Genomic DNA, 21260 nt, shown 5'->3' with positions numbered 1-21260 from the left:
CAGAAAATCAAAAACACAGTGTGAAGAGAGAGCAGCGGCAGCCAAAGCGCGCCAGCGTTCACTCTCCCTTCACGGCAGCCATCTTGGACACAGACTTACAGGATTACATTAGACAAAAAAATCATCCCCCCACAATGGTTACCACTGTGGGGAAAGGCACAATGTCCAGTCCCCACCCCAAGTTCACCCCAAAGTCAGGCCTATTGAGGCCACCGCAATTGCCTCTACGGAGGCCCGATGTTCCTGGCCGTTCTCACCGGGTGGTCTTGCCCCGGCGTCGGGAGAGTCCTCTCGGCGGCTGGGCCACCTGGAACGGCCGCTTTCTAGCTGGAGACCGCGGCTTCCGAAGCCGATAAGGCCGCGCCGGTTTGGAGCTCCCAGGCTCCCGATGTTAAAGTCGGCGCCGCCTCTCCGCTCCGCAGACCCGCAGCCCGGAGGTGTTGCTCTCGGCGGTCCAGCTCACCAGAGCTCCAGCGCGTCGCTCCACGCGGCGACCCAGGCAAGGCATCGCCCGCTCCACTCCGCTCCGCGATAGCGCTCCAGCGCTGTGCCGCCACCGAGGCTGAGGTGGTGGGCGGTCCCCGCCAGGAAACGGCGCTCCAAGCCCGCTGGTAGGCCACGAGGACGTGTCGACGGGCAGCCCGGAGAAAAAGCTGCCACACCGACCAGGTAGGGACCTAGAAATAAAGTTAAGACCTACCCCCCACATTAAAAAGTCCATATCCCCTACAAACGAAAAACAGGACTCACTAAAAACTATTAAAAATCGAGTTAAAACGGACGGCTGCTGGCTAGCAGCCGTTCACCAAGATGGCTCCTCCTCTTGCAGATCCCACTGCTCTACAACAATCCCACCTTTCACAGTAAAGGTCCTGCCCTGGTTTGAGTTCCCAACATGCAACACCTCACACTCATCTCAATTAAACTCCATTTGCCATTCCTCAGCCCATTTTCCCAGCTGATCAACGTATAATTCTTGATAATCAGCTTCAGTCCATCACGGAAGAGCTATAAATTTCAGAGAGTGCAAGCAGTCAGTCTTATGGGTTTGTACATAGGCCCCGGAATAGCAAGCAGGGGATAGAGGAAGAGAAATATAGAAAGATTACCACAAGATGACAAAGTAGTCTTAGTGGGTGACTTTAACTTTCCCAATATTGACTGGGACCTGGTCAGTGCCAAAGGCTTAGACAGTGCAGAATTTATCAGGTGATTCCTGGAGGGCTTTTGGAAACGGTATATGGATAGTACAACACAAGAAGGGAACAAATTGCATCTGGTGTTGGGGAGGTTAGAATCCCCGACTATAACCACCTTGTCATAGAGGTTGGAACGTTGTGTTATAGTTGCGCAAGATATTGATGAGGCCACACTTGGACTATTAGTTTCAGTTTTGGTCACCCTGCTAAAGGAAATATGCCATTGAACTGGAAACAGTGCAGAGATGATTTAATGAGGACTAGACTAAGTGGGACCCGTTGGGTCCCAGCTTCACATGGGAGGGCTGGTCCCCCAACGCAATATCCACCTCTTCACCAATTCCAATATTGCTGGCCAATGGGGGGTGGGGGGGGGGGGGGGGATTTCTGGAGCGCTAGCATGGGTGGTTGTGGGTCAAGTCAAGTCAAGCACAGTGAGTGCAGGGCCAACAATCCATTTCAATCCATTTCAAGTCAAGTCAATCTATTTCAAGTCGAGTCAATCCATTGCAAGCACAGGGGAGGCCAAACAACTCATGGCATTGTCATTTTATTTTCAATTTTGCATTGCAGTTTGAAGCACGGGCAGGGCAGGGCAAGCAACTCATTGCATTATAATTTCATTTTCAATTTTGCATTGCAGTTTTAAGCACGGGCAGGGCAGGCCAAACAACTCATGGCATTGACATTTCATTTTCAATTTTGCATTGCAGTTTCAAGCAGAGGTAGGGCAGGCCTAACAACTCATGACATTGTCATTTAATTTCCAATTTTGCATTGCAGTTTCGAGCACAGGCAGGGCAGGCCAAACAACTCATGGCATTGTCATTTCATTTCTAATTTTGCATTGCAGTTTCAAGCACAGGCAGGGCAGGCCAAACAACTCATGGCATTGTCATTAAGGGCTAACAAATCATTTATTGCAAGTACATTTCAATCACAGTTCAGTTGATTCACAGCTTAGAATCACAGTTGTGGCCTCTCCCTCGCGATCTTCCAGAGTGACTGACTCACATCCAGGCATCCCTGGTTTTATAGTCCTGCCCCCCCGGAAGAGGCGTGATTGACAGGCGAGAGGACCAATCAGCTGATCAAAAGATTTTTTCATCGATTGGAAAAATCCTCGGGGCTACCTCAGCAAAGGAGGACTGTGAGTAAGATGGCCAAAAATCATAGCGATGTAGGGTAGCGTTTTTTCTAAAATCAATTTGAAGCTCCGGCAGGAAGTGGTCAAGATGAAACTTTTAGTTATATAGATGTTGCCAGGACTCAAGTACATGAGTTATAGGGAGAGGTTGGGCAGGCCAGGACTTTATTTCTTGGAGCCATGAGACTAAATGGGCTGTCCCACTGCGGCAACCTAATATGCGAGTTGAGAAGAGTTTGCCCTCGACTCAAACTCGCAACATGGTCGACACCTAGTCCTAGGAGTTCACTGGAGCTCTCCTTCATGCTCGAGGGAAGTTCCCGCATAGTCGTGGCCTCAGCTAGGTCGCGGAAAATATTTCAGCATGTTGAAACATTTTCCGCAAGTAAAATTTGGTCAGCATGGTTCTTTTTAACTCGTAGTGCAGTGCAACGGGGTCGCTATTTAGTTACAGGCAGTCAAGGGCAGCCGTGGGCAATCTCCTTCACTGACCAGGCATTTTAATTGGCTCATTGGAGTTTTCAGGACCAAGGAAAACCAACCGGTATTGTAAAATGCCCGCTAAACTTTATTAAACGTTGTCTGACTTCTTAAAAGTGTCTCCATTCCTTGTCCCCCCCTTCTCCTCCCTTCTCTCCCCCTTCTCCTCCCCTTCTCCTTCTCTCCCCCTCTCTCCCCTTCTCTCCCCCCCCCCCCCCCCCCCCCCCTCCTCTGCGCTCTCTAAAGGACTTACAGCTTTATCTGTGGAGGACTTACAGCTGTGCAGCCGTCTTTTACCTTCCTCTTCATCGCGGGTGTGAATTGCAGACAACGCTCCCCCACTTTCCCTGGCCCCCGCCTTTGCGATGTGTTTGTGTGTGTGTGTGTGTGTGTGTGTGTATGCGTGCGATCGGTCGATCCAGCTCGCAGTTTCATCGCTGACGGTCGATCCAGCCCGAGGTTTTTCAGGCGAGTGCCCTCGAGCTTGAAGGTCGAAGACACTCTTCTGAACTTGCGGATTAGGTCACCGCAGAGGGACAGCCCCTTAATGGGTGATCTTATAGAGATGTATAAAATCATGAGCCGAATAGACAGGGTAAATGTAGTCCCTTTCTCAAGGCGGGGATTCAAGAACTTGTCGGCACTGGCCCGGTATTCGCTGGAGCTTAGAAGAATGAGGGGGGAACCTCATTGAAACATACAGAATAGTGAAAGGCTTGGATAGAGTGGATGTGGAGAGGATGTTTCCACTAGTGGGAGAGTCTAGGGCTGGAGATCATAGCCTCAGAATTAAAGGACGTTCTTTTAGGAAGGAGATGAGGAGAAATGTCTTTAATCAGAGGGTGGTGAATCTGTGGAATTATTTGCCACAGAAGGCTGTAGAGGCCAAGTCAGTGGATATTTTTAAGGCAGAGATAGATAGATTCTTGATTGGTATGGGTGTCAGAGGTTACGGGGAGAAGGCAGGAGAATGGGGTTAGGAGGAGAGATAGATCAGCCATGATTGAGTGGCAGAGTAAACCTGATGGGCCGAATGGCCTAATGCTACTCCTATTCCGTATGACGTTAAATAGGAACCTGAGGGGCAGTATTTTCACAAAGCGGGTGTATGGAACAAGTTGCCAGATGAAGTAGCTGAAGCAGACACACTAATAACATTTGGAGCAGTACATGGATAAAAAATGTAGTGATATCAGCCAAGCCTGGATAAATGGGACTTGCTTATGTAGGGCATCGTGGGCAACACGGACACGTTGGGCCGAAGGGCCTGTTTCTGTGCTGTACGACTATTTGGGGGCCTATTGTGCAATCGCAAGGTGATTGTCTCCTTATTTCTCAGCTCCACCCAAAGAACCTCACTAGATGATCCCACAGTAATTTCAGCTGTGATATTCTCCTCAATCAAAAATGCAACTCCTTCTCCACCCTCCCCTCCATCTCTATCCTACCTGCAGCCTCTGTACCCTGGAACACTAAGCAGCTAGTCCTGCCCCTCCCTACGCCATGGTTCTGTAATGGCTATAATATCCCAGTCCCAGGAACTTATCCATACGCTAAGTTCATCAGCCCTGCCTGTCAGACCTCTAACATTGAAATAAACACAATTGAATCTGAGAGCTATCCTTGTTACCCGGCTGTTGTCTACTGAACTTGCTACTGTTTATTCTGTATCAACTTCCATCCTCTCATCTGTCTCATTCTGTTTTGGTGCCTTCTTCCCTGCCAATCTAGTTTAAACCCTCCCGAGAGAAGACACAGAGTGCTAAAGTATGAATATGTTTATTGGCCAAGTATTCACATACAAGGAATTTGCCTTGGTGCTCCGCCCGCAAGTGACAACATGACATACAGTGACAGTTAGGAATGATACATAAAACATAAAACATTAGACAAGGATGCTCACTATCCCCACTATTATTTGCTCTTGCAATCGAACCCCTAGCAGAAAGCGTTAGAAACCATCCAGGAATATTTGGATACAATACTAGAGACACAAGGAATAAAATCTCCTTATATGCAGATGATATACTAATTTATATTACAAAATTAGAAACTAGTATTCCAAACCTATTAAATCTAATAACTCAATTTGGTCAGTTTTCGGGATATAGAATTAATTGGAATAAAAGCGAAATTATGCCAATAACAAAATTCAATTTACATACAATACAACAATCCCCTTTTAAAATAGTTAAAGATAAATTTAAATACTTAGGAATCTATGTAACCAAGACATATACCTCTTTATTTAAACTAAATTTCCCACCTTTACTGAATAAACTACATAAGAATATTCAATACTGGAAAACACTCCCCATTTCAATGCTTGGGAGAATTAATGCTATAAAAATGATTTTTTTACCGCAACTGCTGTACCTACTTCAATTAATTCCGATATATATCCCAAAAACTTTTTTCAAAAAAGTCGATTCCATTGTTACAAGTTTTGTCTGGGATTATAAGAATCATAGAATAAGTAAAAAACATTTATGTAAATCAAAGATAAATGGAGGTCTGGCTTTGCCAAATTTCTTATTTTATTTTTGGGCAGTCCATATTAAAAACATGAATTTCTGGCTGGAAGAAATGGATCAACAACCAGATTGGCTAATGATGGAAAAGGAAGACTGTCTACCTTTTGAAATTGGACCGATCATATTTGCCCCTACAAAACTGCACAAAAAAACCTATAAAGAAAACCCCATAATACATAGTGGAATACGAATTTGGAAACAAATAAAAAAAGATTTAAAATTGAATAATATACCACTCTGCCTTCCCATTGTAAATAATCCTTTATTCAAATCATCCTTTATGGACAAAGGTTTCACACAATGGAAAAATTATGGAATCAAAAATATAGGACTTCTTTATGGGAAAGGTACTTTTCTTTCATTTCAAGAGTTACAACTGAATTATGGACTGCACTCAAATAATTTCTTCAGATATCTACAAATTAGAGATTATGTTAAATCTAATACACAAGTCTACAGGAATAGGGAATCAGAAATTCTTGATGAATGTCTGAACAAGCATCCTAATACTGAAAAACTAATAGCTTATATTTATAACACCTTACTAAACAATGAGGTACCACCGACCGAACCATATAGATACAAATGAGAAAATGAAATAGGTCATCCTATCACGAAAGATATGTGGGACGAAAGTTTACAACAAATACATCAATGTTCATTAAATGCCAGACATACTTTAATACAATTCAAGGTCTTACTACACTTCTCTAAAATAAAACTAAATAGAATCTTCCCACAAATCTCTCCTATTTGTGATAAATGTCTACATTTAGAGGCTAATTTAACACATACGTTTGCAAACTGTATAAAACTTAAACATTTCTGGACTGATATTTTTGAAATAACTTCAGAAGTTATTAATACAAAACTGGACCCAGACACAAAATTAATAATACTTGGAATATCAGAACAAAGTTTAACACTCACAACAAACCAAAGACATTTCCTCAACTACAGTATAATAACCGGAAAAAAATTAATATTAAAATTTTGGAAAGGCCCTACAACCCCCACAATTAAAATGTGGATTACGGAAATGTCGGAGACCCTATACTTAGAAAGAATTAGACTTGTTTTAATGGACAAACAAGATCTTTTCCATAAAATTTGGGCTCCATTCATTAACTATCTGAAGGGATAGATTGGCACAGCACGAGGACCCAACTGAAACTTGAACTCAGGAATAGATGAAAAGCTATACTTTATAACCTACGAACCTATCTCCATTGATGTATTACAGGTAACCCATTCCACCTCCCTTGTTTTTCTGTTGTGTTTTTTTTTTTTTTTTTGCTTTCTTTTTTATTTGTAACTCTCTACCCTCTCTTTTTCCCTCTTTCTATAAAAAATAAAAACACTAGAAGCAGAAGTAATTGATAATGGAAAATTTTAATAATGTATGACTGATGTATATGAAAAGTTTTTTTACTATAATATGTAACTATATTTTATAATATGTCTACTTCTAATAAATAAATAAATAAATTTTAAAAAAAAGAAAAAAACATAAAACATTAACATTAAACATTATTAAACATTAATAATAAACCATCATTGATTAAACAAAATACCAGAGCAAAAGGAGGCTACAATAGACAATAGACAATAGGTGCAGGAGTCGGTCATTTGGCCCTTCGAGCCAGCACCGCCATTCAATGTGATCATGGCTGATCATCCCCAATCAGTACCCCGTTCCTGCCTTCTTCCCATATCCCCTGACTCCACTACTTTTAAGAACCCTATCTAGCTCTCTCTTGAAAGCATCCAGAGAGCCTGCCTCCACCGCCCTGAGGCACAGAATTCCACAGACTCACCACTCTCTGTGAGAAAAAGTGTTTCCTTGTCTCCGTTCTAGATGGCTTACTCATTATTCTTAAACTGTGGCCCCTGGTTCTGGACTCCCCCAACATCTGGAACATGTTTCCTGCCTCTAGCGTGTCCAAGCCCTTAACAATCTTATATGTTTCAATGAGATACCTCTCATCCTTCTAAACTCCAGAGTGTACAAGCCCAGCTGCTCCATTCTCTCAGCATATGACAGTCCTGCCATCCCGGGAATTAATCTTGTAAACCTACGCTGCACTCCCTCAATAGCAAGAATGTCTTTCCTCAAATTAGGGGACCAAAACTGCACACAATGCTCCAGGTGTGGTCTCACTAGGGTTCTGTACAACTGCAGAAGGACCTCTTTGCTCCTATATTTGATTCCTCTTGTTATAAAGGCCAACATGCCATTCGCTTTCTTCACTGCCTGCTGTACCTGCATGCTTACTTTCATAGACTGATGTACAAGGACCCCCAGATCCCGTTGTACTTCCCCTTTTCCCAACGACGCCATTTAGATAGTATCTAACTTTCCTGCCTACATTCCCTGCCTACAGATTTTTGGTTATTGAGTAGAGCTACCACTCGTGGAAAAAAGTTTTTATGTCTGGCTGTGGCAGCTTTGACAGTCCGGAGTCGCCTTGTAGAGGGAAGTGATTCAAAGAGTTTGTGACCAGGGTGAGAGGGGTCAGAGATGATCTTGCCCGCTCGCTTCCTGGCCCTTGCAGTGTACTGTTCGTCAAAGTAGCTCAGCAGCATTTTAGAAGAACATGGATAGGTTATATTTTAAGTTGGGATTCACCTTGAGACCTTGAACTTCCACAGTCTTGAGTTCTGCATGTCCTTGTTTTTACATTAAACCCTCCCGAGTAGCACTAACTAATCTGCCCACTAGGATATTTATCCTCATCTAGTTTAGCTGCAACCCGTCCCTCTTTGACATTAGCTCTACATAGCATGAGATTAGTACACAGTTGTACAGGACACTTGGGTCAAGGGATGGTCTGGTCTCGGGCCCAACTCCATCTTCTGCTCCCTGGGTATCTCATCTTTGAAATTCCCTGCCTGGATGGGTTTCAGAGGCTCAGTCATTTTGTTCATTCAAGATGTAGATGGGTCATGAAGGAATCAAAGGGATAGTGTTGGGAAATGGTGCTGAGGTGGATCAGCCACGCTTGTAATGACCAACAGAGCAGATCTGAAGGGGCAAATGGCCTCCTGCTATTTATTTTGCCTCTTAATCCTGGATATCGTCTCGGGCCTTGCGGCCAGGTAGTCCCAGAGGACCAAGTGGACAACAGGATTTTCCTTGTGCCCTTCCTTGCGTCTTTAGCCCCGGCCTCCACAGGAGTCATGCTGGGATCCACGTGCATCCCTGAAGTGCTATAAGGGCCAGTCTTAAACGTAGCACTAAGCACAGCCATACACATTCATCCTATAGGCCATCGGTATAAAAGGAAGTCGGCCTTCAGAGAAAACCTCTCTGCTTTGGGGGAAGGAATACAAGAAAACATATTTTGTATTAGATTAAGTTTTTTTTTAACAGGATACAGAAGCTTTGATAGGGTCATTTAGGTAAAAGATCATCCTTAACTTCATCACTGATCATGTGATGCAGTGGCTTCATTATTTAAAAATAAAATCACCACCTTATTAATGAATATCGTCATGGTTTAGTTCTTTATTCTAGTCCATTTTATGCAAACCATTTCTAATAAAATATTCTCATTGGAAGTGAGAATGTTTCTTGCTATTTGCTGTTGGTTGCCTTACATTCGGTGTGGCAACCAAATATTGTGTAGGAACTGCAGATGCTGGTTTAAATCGAAGATATACACAAACTGCTGGAGTAACTCAGTGGGACAGGCAGCATCTTTGGATAGAAGGAATGGGTGAGGTGTTGCGTCGATCCGAAACATCACCCATTCCTTCTCTCCAGAGATGTTGCCTTTGGATATCCTGTGTCTGATTTCTAGGAGCACTGCATGCATTAACTGTAGCCGGATGGTGAGCAAATTAATGAATATGGCCAAATGAAGGAATAAACACACAAATAAAATTTGTTGTGTCTGATTCAATTTCTGTTGTGGCATTATGTCGTTAATGTGACTCGTTTCAGGTTTTGAAACCTCAGGTTAGTTGTAATTCTTGTAAGACTGAAGCCAGAAGCACTGGGGTGCACAGTGGCACACTGTGACTCAGCGGTAGAACTGTAAGTTATTGGGGCAAATCCTCCAAAATTATGGAAGAACTTGGATAAGGACATGGATATTTTAAAAAGACAGATTTGCTGGCTGCAACGGAAAACCCCCCAATCCACAGAAATAATCAATTTCAAGTTTCAAACCCGTCTGGCCTGTGGACTTGGACATCACACAACGGTGTGAACAGGAAAGGCTGAGACGGAGATAACGAGATTCTCTTGGATACACAAAGGAAGGAACCAAGCCTCAGCAGACGGTGGTAAACAGGCCAGCAGAAGCACAATCACCATCGGGGATGATAACGATCAGGCTGAGGGATCATGACATCAGCAAACCCCTTATCATCGGAAGCCTATTGTTCATGCCAGATCGAAACTGGGAAACATCAAAAGAACCCCTTTTATCCAGAGGACCACCTGGGGGTTTCAAAGGAAGCTCAGGTATAAAAGCCGAAGGCAAGCCAGAACTCGCTCTCTTCTCTCTCTTCCTGCTCTTCCTGCTCTTTCTGCTCTGCTGGACAGCCCGTGAGCCTGCACCGACTTAGTTGTGAGTATCCTGTTGACCTGGTGAACTTCCCGAAATAGGATAGAGGTTGAGAAAGGGGAGTAAAATTGTTAAAGTAAGTTTTACGACGTGCCCGATAGTTTTCCGTCCATAGTCTTAGTTTAAAGCATAAGTTTAGCCACGTATTATGTAGTGTTGGTGAGATTCGATTTCTCATTGTTTAATAAAGCCTGTAAATTTAGACTTGCTTTGAGTCCATCTTGGTTTCTGTTTTCTCTCATCGGCACACTCTGGTCAATTCAACCTTTTTTATCATATCCCACCATAATTCCGAGGTCTAGAACCTAGGGGAATCCTTTTTGTGGAGTAAAGGGAAACGCAAAAACCTACAGAACTGCTGCCTCACAACGCCAGGCGCCTGGGTTCGATCCTAACCACGGGTGCTGTCTGTACAGGGTTTGTACATTCTCCCTGACACCACGTCGGTTTTCTCCAGGTGCACCGGTTTCCTCCCACACTACAAAGACGTACAGGTTTATAGGTTACATGGCTTCAGTAAAATTGTAAATTGTCCCCAGTGTATAGGATAGTGCTAGTGTACGGGTCGGCGAGGACTCGGTGGGCCGAAGGGCCTCTTCCGAGCTGTATCTCTAAACTCTAATGTCTATTAGTGTTGAAAGGAACATTTCTAACGTTTTCAACAAATAAATATGATGAATCAGGAAGTGATTCTTGTCCTTGTCTCATGTCTTGGTCAGGGTTACGCCAACTGACAGTGAAAAAGTCTCATTATCTCTCAGCAGCTCCATTATCATTTTATCGTGAAAACTGTAAAAACCAACTGGATAGATATTACTTGGTCTATGGATGTAATCAGTTCCAATGTATCTAAACAGTGCTCCACGTATAGTAGTAGCAATAAAAAAAGGTCACATCCTACAGGATTCAATTAGATTTTCCTCATTATTCATTTCACCTTTCCCTTCACATACCTATGAGAACATGAAGCTGTGGTGGGTGCCCAGAGTGTGCTGCAGGGGGTGGTGGCAGAGGCGGGTCTAGTGGTGCCATTCAGGAGGCTTTCAGGTGGGCATGTGGATGTGCAGGAAAAGGAGGGATATTGGTGCCGTCACCAGGGCAACAGGCCTTTATGGCCAGTATAAGACACGATATATTTAAGAACTTGATACTTGAAAGCTATAAGATGGTGCTGGAGTTGAGAGTGTTCTATTATCATATGTCCCGGACAGAACAATAAAATTCTTACTTGCAGCAGCACAACAGAATATGTAAATATAGTACTCGGTGTAGTGGCCATTTGGCTTGTTTTGCGTGTCATTAATGATGGCATGTGTCTTTACATTTTAGACTGCCCGTTATATTGTTGGTGGGATTTATGACGTGTTTGGGGCGTGTTTGGGGCTAAGTATCTTGCGCAGAAGCTTAGTTGTTAGTTTAGTTTGGAACCAGCATGGAGAAGGTTTGCTCTTCAACATGTGAAGTGTAACAGAGACACGAGGAATTTTCTAACGTTTAAAGCAATGCTGGAGTTCGATGAAAATTATATCGGAAGAAGTTTGGATGTACCTTATTGTTTTCATCAACAATAAAGACTGTGTTTTGGAAGACTTATCTGTGAAGAAGCTCTGAAGGTCTCTGATGGTGAGCGCGCATGTGTACGGAGACATTCCCATGCTGTCCATTTAGCGGCTAGAGGGAGTAATCTCTTGAACGATACAAAATTCTGCCGCTACACGTTGTAAACAATATAATAGAGAACAAAATTTCAGTGTGTGTACAGTATATGTACGTATATATATGTATATATATATATACACGCATATATACATACATACATACATACACACACATAAAAACAAACAATGATAATGCAAAAAGACAAAACTAATGCCCCCAAATCTATATGTAAGAAAGAACTGCAGATGCTGGATAAAATCGAAGGTAGACACAAATTGCTGGAGTAACTCAGCGGGTGAGGCAGCATCTATGGAGAGAAGGAATGGGTGACGTTTCGGGTCTAGACCCTTCTTCAGACCCGAAACATCACCCATTCATTCTCTCCATAGATGCTGCCTCACCCGCTGAGTTATAGCGAGATAGCTGTGGGAAAGAAGCCGTTCCTGAACCTCGACGTTACAGTTTTCAGGCTCCTGTACCTTCTTCCCGATGGCAGGAGTGAAATGAGAGCGTGGCCAGGGTGGTGTGGGTCTCTGATGATGCTGGCTGCCTTTTTGGTGCAGCGACCCCTGTAAATCCCTTCGATGGTGGGGAGGTCAGAACCTGTGGAGAACTGGGCGGTGTTCACTACTTTTTGCAGCCTTCTTCACTCTTGGGCAATGAATGGGGGGGGGGGGGGGACGCGATGATTCTTTGTGTACTGCTTCAGAAGAAATCTACTTTTTCTAGTATGATTTGACTGGATTGCATGCAAAACAAAGGATTTTGCTGTAACCCGGCACTCGTGACAATGAGAAGTAACCAGCGTAACTACTACTGCAATCCTGGAGTTGCACCATACCAGGACATTGTCAAGCTGCAATCCCCTATACCAGTGGCTACATGGATTTAAAAGTATCGCAATAAAATAATTTATAATGGTGAGACCACACTTGGAGTACAGTGTGGAGTTGTGGTTGCCCAGTCATAGGAAGGATGTCATTAAGTTGGAAAGAGGGATTCACCAGGATGTTACCTGGGTTCACAGCTTGTGCTATAGGGTGAAGAGGGAGTACAGAGAAGGTTCACCAGACTGATTCCTGGCATGGCAGGACTTTCATAAGAAGAAAGACTGGATAGACTCGGCTTGTACACGCTAGAATTTAGAAGATTGAGGGGGGATCTTATAGAAACTTACAAAATTCTTAAGGGTTTGGACAGGCTAGATGCAGGAAGATTATTCCCGATGTTGGGGAAGTCCAGAACTAGGGGTCACAGTTTAAGGATAAGAGGGAAGTCTTTTAGGACCGAGATGAGAAAATCATTTTTTACACAGGGAGTGGGGAATCTGTGGAATTCTCTGCCACAGAAGGTAGTTGAGGCCAGATCATTGGCTATATTTAAGAGGGAGTTAGATGTGGCCCTTGTGGCTAAAGGGATCAGGGGGTATGGAGAGAAGGCAGGGATGGGATACTGAGTTGGATGATCAGCCATGATCATATTGAATGGCGGTGCAAGCTTGAAGGACCGAATGGCCTACTCCTGCACCTATTTTCTATGTTTCCATGTTTAAGTTGGGTAGTTTAGTTTTAGTTTAGAGATATAGCGTGGAAACAAGCCCTTCGGCCCACCACGTCTGTTCCAACCAGCGATCCCCGCACATTAACACTATCTCACACACACTAGGGACAATTTACACTTATACCAAGCCAATTAACCTACAAACCTGTACGTCTTTGGAGTGTGGGAGGAAACCAAAGATCTTGGAGAAAACCCACGCGGTCACGGGGTGAACGTACAAATTCCGTACAGACAGCACCCGTAAAGGTAATTCCGTCAACCCGTATAGGTTGAAACTTTTTTTTCTTCGTAGTCTAGGATGCTGAGGGGTGACCTTATCGAGCTGTAAAGGAACATGTGAGGCTTTGATAAAATTGAACGCTCACAGTTTTTTTTCCCAGGGCAAGAATTATAAAATTAGAGGGGGCAGGCTTTGTGATGAGTGGAGAGATTTCAGAGGGATCACGGATATATGGATAGGAGGGTTTAGACAGATATGGGGCAAATGGGACTCGCCCACAATCCCAACTTGGTTAGCATGGACATGATGGGCTGAATGAACTGTTTTCTTGCTCTGAAGCTCCATGTGTCCATATTATCTGTTTTTAAGTTGAGACCTGGACCATCATCTGCTATTGTTAATTTGACTTTTTATTTAAATAGACAATGAGATGGGAGAATTACAGGTTTACAAAACAATATGCAGTATAATAATAATAATGGATGGGATTTATATAGCGCCTTTCTAATACTCAAGGCGCTTAAACCTTAACCAAATGACAACACCTTGGTCTTGTGGTTTTATTATAGCAAATTGCCCCAATGGCCCCTTTTGGTATGATTTGATACTGAGTCATGTAAATAGAGTCGACAGCAATGAACAAAGACTTGATCACAGTTTCAAGGGTGGTTATAAGCATCATATCTGGGAAAGATTTGCAATGTTTAGTCTTGGCAGCAAAAGGTAGATCATTGCCATAGAGGGAGTACAGAGAAGGTTCACCAGACTGATTCCAGGGATGTCAGGACTTTCATATGAAGAAAGACTGGATAGACTCGGTTTGTACTCGCTAGAGTGTGAGAGACATGTTGCTGCGCCAAGACTTGGTTGGGCCACATTTGGAGTATTGCGTGCAGTTCTGGTCGCCCCATTGCAGGAAGGATGTGGAGGCTTTGGAAAGGGTGCAGAAGAGGTTTACCAGAATGCCGCCGGGATTAGAGGGTATTCGCTTGGACAAACTTGAACTGTTTTTCTCTGGAGTGTCAGAGGCTGAGGGGAGACCCAAGAGAAGTATATACATTTATGGGAGGGGTAGATGGTCAGAACCTTTTTGCCAGGGTGAAAATTCCCAGCAAAAGCATATCTTTAAGGTCAGAGGGGGAGGTGTGGGGGACAGTTTTTTCTTTACACAGAGACTGAAGTGTGCCTGGAATGTGCTGCCAAGTGCAGTGGAGGAGGCAGAAATGATAACGGTGTTTACAGAAGCGTTTCGATAGGCACATGAATATGCAGGGATGGAGGGATCTGGATCACATGTAGGCAGAAGAATGGTTTAACTTGGTTTCATACCTGGCATAGAATTTGTGGGCCAAACGGCCTGGTCATGTGCAGGGCCGGATTTATCTATAAGCTAGACAAGCTTAAGTTTAGGGCCTCGAGGTCTAGGGGGGCCTCGCAGAGCTGGATTTACCACTAGGCTTCATAGGCTGAAGCTTAGGGCCTCGAAATCTAGGGGCCCTCCGGCCAAGGCAGGACACTTACCGTTCAACTCTGGGCGGCCCCCCTCTCTATCTCTCTTCATCTCCCCCCGCTATCCGTGTCCGGGCCACCGGGCTCCGCTCTCTCCATCCACCAGCACGACAGGCCTGCACGTCCTCCCCCCTACACATGCGCACAACCATGGCCAGCACATCATCGGCCGCCCTGCGCATGCGCACTGCAACGGCAACTACTTCTTCTTCTTCTTCTTTGGAGTTTTACGGCAGCCGGCATCCACAATGTTGCATTGCTGCCACCTTCTGGCTTCACTCCACAGTCCTCATGTCTTTACATTATATCCTTTTTATAAGGCCAGAGGCCCTCAAGAAATTAAACAACACCTTTACTCCTTTTCCTTCCCCTCCATACTCTAGAATGTTCTTTTCTGATATATCTGTCATTCCAATTTTCTTCATTTCACTGATCAAAACTCTTCTTTCTGTTTCATATCTTCTACATGCAACTAGAGCATGCTGAACTGTTTCCGGCTGATGGCATTCCTCACACAGCCCAGTAGGGTGTTTTCCCAACATTTTTAATGTGCTGTTCAGGTGAGTGTGTCCTATCCTCAATCTTGCTAATACTACCTGTTCTCCTCCTGTTCCCCCTCTTCTTGCTGTAATGCCCACTCTGTTTTGTAGCGAATAGAGGTGTCTCCCCTTTGTCTCCTGTTCCCAGTATTGTTGCCATTCCTGATTTATTTTCTTCCACACAATGTGTTTTCCTTCAGATTTGGATAATTGTAAGTTTACCTCTATGTTCTCTTTTTTAACGGCCTCTTTTGCTAATTTATCCACTTTTTCATTTCCTAGCACACCAATGTGTGCTGGGACCCACAACAAAGTCACGTCACTGCCCTTCCTTGTTACTTGGCTTAATAGTAGTAGAATTTCATACACTAGGTCAGGCCGCCTATGGGATGCACCAGACCCAATACTCTGGATTGCAGACAATGAGTTGCTACATATTAATACTTTGCATGGTTGCACCTGTTCTATCCACCGAACTGCCATCAAAATAGCATACAGTTCCACTGTATACACTGCCAAATAGTTATTTGTTCTTTTGCAAATCTCAACATTCATCCCTTGCACTACCACAGCTGCTCCTGTTGTTTCAGCTACTGGGTCCTTTGATCCATCTGTGAAGATTAAGAGGTGTTCCCTGTATCTATTATATGGTTATGGTATTCTGTTTTTAGGTCCGAATTTTTTTCCCTCCTTTTTGCCTCCCATATCTCCAGATCAACTTTTGGGATGTTTAGTAACCATATTGGGACAGATGGCCACAATACTGCAGGGCAGAACTCTTTGTCCTCTACTTCCATGTCCGTTGCCACACCTCCTCCAACCCAGCCAAAGCTTCCAGACTGAGCCACCCCTCTCTCCCAGCACTCCTGTACTACCTGTTTTGTTGGGTGGTTCTCTCCATGACCCTTAAGGCTTAGCCAGTAATTAGCCATTAGTTGTCTGCGGCGCAGTCTCAACGGCATCTCCCCAGTTTCCACCTGTAGTGCACATACAGGTGACATCCGCACACCTCCTATACAGATTCTTAGAGCTTCCGCTTGGACTTTGTCCAACTCGGACAACACTGACTTAGATGCTGATCCATAAGCTATACTGCCATACTCTAGTCTGGATCTGATCAGTGATACATAGATATGTTTAAGAGATAATATATCTGCTCCCACTCTAAACCTGCTAAGCATCTCATTACATTGATGGCTTTTTTGCATTTTCCAATTATTTTTGTAATGTGGACCCTCCATGTTAATCTGGAGTCAAAATGGACTCCCAGGAAACGGAAATCTTTTACTCTTTCCAAATTGTTGCCGTATAGTTTTAACTGGACATCCTCTTTAATTTCCTTCCTTGTGAAAACCATTGTCTTTGTCTTCTCTATAGAGAATTTAAAACCCCATTTCACTCCGCACTCTTCCACCTGGGCTATCCCTTGCTGTACTTTTTCCCACGATAAAATCTATATTCCTCCCCTTTCTCCATAGGCTGCCATCATCTGCAAAGAGCGATCGCCCCATCTCTGGTTGAATGTTTGCAAATATATCATTGATCATGATTGAGAATAGGATCGGGCTTATCGCACTTCCTTGGGGAGTTCCATTCTCGACTACACATTTACTAGAGATGTCTGACCCTATTTTAACTTGGATACTTCTACCGTTAAGAAAATCCATTATCCAGTTAAAAATATTTCCTCCTACTCCCATTAAATGCAGCTTTATTAGAAGACCTTCTCTCCACAACATATCATAAGCCTTCTCTACATCAAAAAATACAGTAACTACAGATTCTTTTTTAACTTGTGCTTTCCTTATATCATCTTCCAAGCACAGAACTGGATCATTAGTACCTCTCCCTTTTCTAAAGCCACTCTGATAATTAGCCACTATACCGTTTTCTTCCATTAGATGCATTAATCTTTCATTTACCATTCTTTCCATCAGTTTACACATGTGTGCTGTTAAAGCTATAGGTCTATAATTTACTGGATTACTTGCATCTTTCCCTGGTTTCTAATAGGCACAATGATTGCTTCCTTCCACCTCTCCGGTATTCGCCCTTCTTCCCACACCTTGTTATATAGTGCAAGTATCTTTTGGAGTCCCTCCTCACTTAGATGCTTTATCATTATGTAGCAAATATCATCCTTCCCTGGGGCTGAGTTCTTACACTTGGCCAGAGCTCTCTTTAGCTCCCCCAAATTAAATGGAATATTGTACTTGTCCTCTGTGATACCTTTCCTTTGTAAGGCCTCAACATTTTCCTCTCTTGTTCTTTCCCTACCTCTTCTTCCTTCATCTGATAAGTGGTGGGAGCTGTGAACCCTACTAAAAGTGTTAACCATTAGTTCTGCTTTGTCTTTATTTGAGACTACAGTTTGATCTCCATTTGTTAGGATAGGATAACTCCACTCCCTTTTATCACCTTCCATTTTTTTAATCATCCCCCATATCTCCCCTACCTGTGTTGTGTTTCCAATTGAATCACAATACTTCCTCCAATATGCTCTTTTTGTTTGTCTTATAGTCCTCCTTACAATTGCCTGAGCCTGTTTGTAATTAATCATGTGTTGGTAGTTATGAGTTCTTTTTAATAATCTGAATGCTCTGTTTCTATTCACCACTGCCTCTTTACACTTATTGTCCCACCATGGCACAGCTTTCCTTTTTGATCTTCCTTTACTTTTAGGTATGGAAACTAATGCTGCTCTTTTGATACCTTCTGACAATTTATTCTCAAAGTTTTCTATATCTGTCTCTTCTTGTATCGGTTTTACATATCTATCACTTTCCTCCTTAAATTTCTCCCAATTAGCCTTTCCAAACACCCATCGTCCACTTCTGTTTTCTTTACTCATAGTTAAAGTAATATTTATTTTGCATAGCACAGGATGATGATCACTTCCTATGGTACCCTTTTCATATACTTCCCAGTTACATTTAGCAGCAATCCTATTAGAAACAAGTGTAAGGTCCAACACAGACTCCTTCCCTGTCCTAACATCTACCCTGGTCTTCTTTCCATCATTTAGACATACTAGATTACCATCATTTAATAATTCCTCAATTACCTGTCCATTATTATCTGACTTTCCACTGCCCCATAATGTATTATGTGCGTTAAAGTCCCCACACCAAATAACATTAGATTTGCTCTGGCCTTCTACTTCCTGTAACTTATTGACCTCTAATCGCTTACATCGATTATAGTAATTTATTACCACTATTTTCCTCCTCTCAGACCACACTTCTATTACCACATATTCCTGTTCCTGCCCAATTCCCAATACCTTGTATGGTATCCCTTTTTTAATGAAAGTGGCACAACCCCCTCCTCCCCCATTCCCCCTATCACATATGTTACACTGCAACATAATCATATAGAACAAAATCTAAACTTGGTTTCAACCAGGTTTCCTGGATACATACGACATCTGGTTTTTCCTTCCTACTGTCTATGAATTGCTTAAAGTATTGCCCATTGGCTAACAAGCTTCTTGCATTCCATTGTAGGATTAACATTAATATTATTAACCCACACATGTTGACTCTTGGCTCGCCTGGATACTGAGACCATCATGTATTTCCTCCCACTTCAATCCTGCCATGCCCAAGTGGTGGACTGCAGCCTTTACAATGATTTGGATCCTTTCTGTTTTGGATTTTACTTCTGCTGTCGCATTTATTACTCCTGCTATAAATATAACCAGGTTTTTCTTTTCTTTCCATATACTCTTTTCTTTTTCTTTTATTGTTTCCATTATGCCCATATCTTGCTCCCTCCTGATCCTTCTTTCGTTCATCTGTTTTGTAGGGTCAGCCTTTTTTGCTGCCTCTGCATAGGAGACCTTTTCCTTCACTCTTATGTTTTGTACTTCAGCTTCACGTTTCATCACCTCACAGCCCCAGTAAGCCACACTATGCTCTCCTCCACAATTACAGCACTTTGGTCTGACCCCCTCTCCTCACTGACCATATTCATGGTCCCCACTACACCTTGCGCATTTCCTCGCCCCCTTGCACATTTTAGCTATATGCCCAAATTTCTGACATTTGAAGCACCTCATTGGTTTGGGTATGTACTCTCTTACACTATATCGCATGAATCCAAAATGGGCCACTTTTGGAAGGGATTCTGTCTTGAATTCAAGCAGGACTGACTCAGTTTCCTCTTTCTTTGCTCCTTTGGTCATTCTTTTGGCATTCATAATTAATTCACATCTCTTTCTGAGTTCCTGAACCAGTTCACTCATATTGACTTTGAGAGGGATTCCATAGATAACCCCTTTACACCCTGCCCTCCTCCGTTCTCCCACTCTCACTACTTTGATTATTTTGGTTTTGTCAATCTTGTTCATTTTCATTGCCTTTTCAACTTGAGCCTCACTGTTGCACCCTATTAGCATGTTTCCATCTTCCAGCACTCTTGCATACTTTACTTCCCCAACCTGGGCTCTGATTATTTTTGTCAGCTTCATTGGCTCTATCTTCTTTACTCCTCCTTCTCCTTCAAACCTCACCACTACATTTAACGAAATTTCCTTTTCTGGTTCCTTGTCTTCACTCTCCCATCCACCAATATTGCTTTTCCTTCTTTTACGGCTGCTCTTCCTGGGGCTACCCCGTGTTCCCACGGTTTCCCACTCCTTCTCAACATTTCCTTCATTATCCTCTCCTCCACTGGCCTCCATACCACTAGACCCACTCTCTCCTGTCATTTTGTAACAGCAGGGACTATTGCCAGAGCACCGTTTACCGGACCTATACAGGCCGTCGGCCGATTCCCCAATACAATATCTCCCTACTATTACTACTCAGTGTCTCCTCTCTCTCTCTCCCAACCTCCGGACCGGCGCGGTCCCTCCCTGCAGCTGCACTCAATCGACAGCCAAACTCCGTGAGCGGCGTTCAACCCGCTCCTCAATCAACACCGTCCCGGCACCCTGCAACGGCAACTGGTCGGCGCTGGGCACTTTCTCCCTCGCTTTGAATTGTGGGAGATTTGGCCGCCATGTCCGGTCGCTGCCTCGCCGCCAGCCCTGAAAACCAACGCGGTGGGGGCCTCACAAGTGGAACAGCTTAGTTCCACTCTCTTCATCTAAATCTGGCCCAGGTCATGTGCTGTACCACCCTGTGTATCTCAAGGGTTGGAGGGCTGAAGGTTATGGAGAGATTTTAAAATCTAGATGTTACTTAATGGAGAGCCAGTGTGGTCAGCAAGCCTAAAAGGGAATGTGGAAATGGGCTTGGTGCAAGGGGAGCAGAGCTTTGTGTGTCTTCAAAAATATGGATAAAAACCAAGTCCAAAAACGACAAGAATGATCCAAGGAATGACTAGATTAACCTATGATGAGCATTTGTCAGCGCTGGGCCTTGCTAGAGTTTAGAAGAATGTGGGGAGACCTCATTGAAACATACAGAATAGTGAAAGGCTTGGATAGATTGGATGTGGTGAGGATGTTTCCTAGAGTCTAGGACTAGAGGTCATAGCCTCAGAATTAAAGGACTTTCTTTTCGGAAGGAGATGAGGAGAAATTTCTTTAGTCAGAGGGTGGTGAATCTTGGAAATCTTTGCCACAGAAGGCTGTAGAGGGCAAGTCAGTAGATATTATTAAGGCAGAGATGGATAGATTTTTGATTAGTACAGATGTCAGAAGTTATGGGGAGAAGGCAGGAGAATGGGATTAGGAGGGAGCGATAGATCAGCCATGATTGAATGGCAGAGTAGACTTGATGGGCCAATTGGCCTAATTCTACTCCTATCACTTATGACCTTATGACATGACCTTACGACAAGGACATGACATGTTTCAGAATGTTGGAATAGGTAATCATGGTAATTCTGC

The sequence above is a fragment of the Amblyraja radiata genome, chromosome 39, assembly GCF_010909765.2.
Source record: "Amblyraja radiata isolate CabotCenter1 chromosome 39, sAmbRad1.1.pri, whole genome shotgun sequence".
In the NCBI taxonomy this organism is placed as follows: Eukaryota; Metazoa; Chordata; class Chondrichthyes; order Rajiformes; family Rajidae; genus Amblyraja; species Amblyraja radiata.
This window is presented reverse-complemented; position numbering follows the sequence as displayed.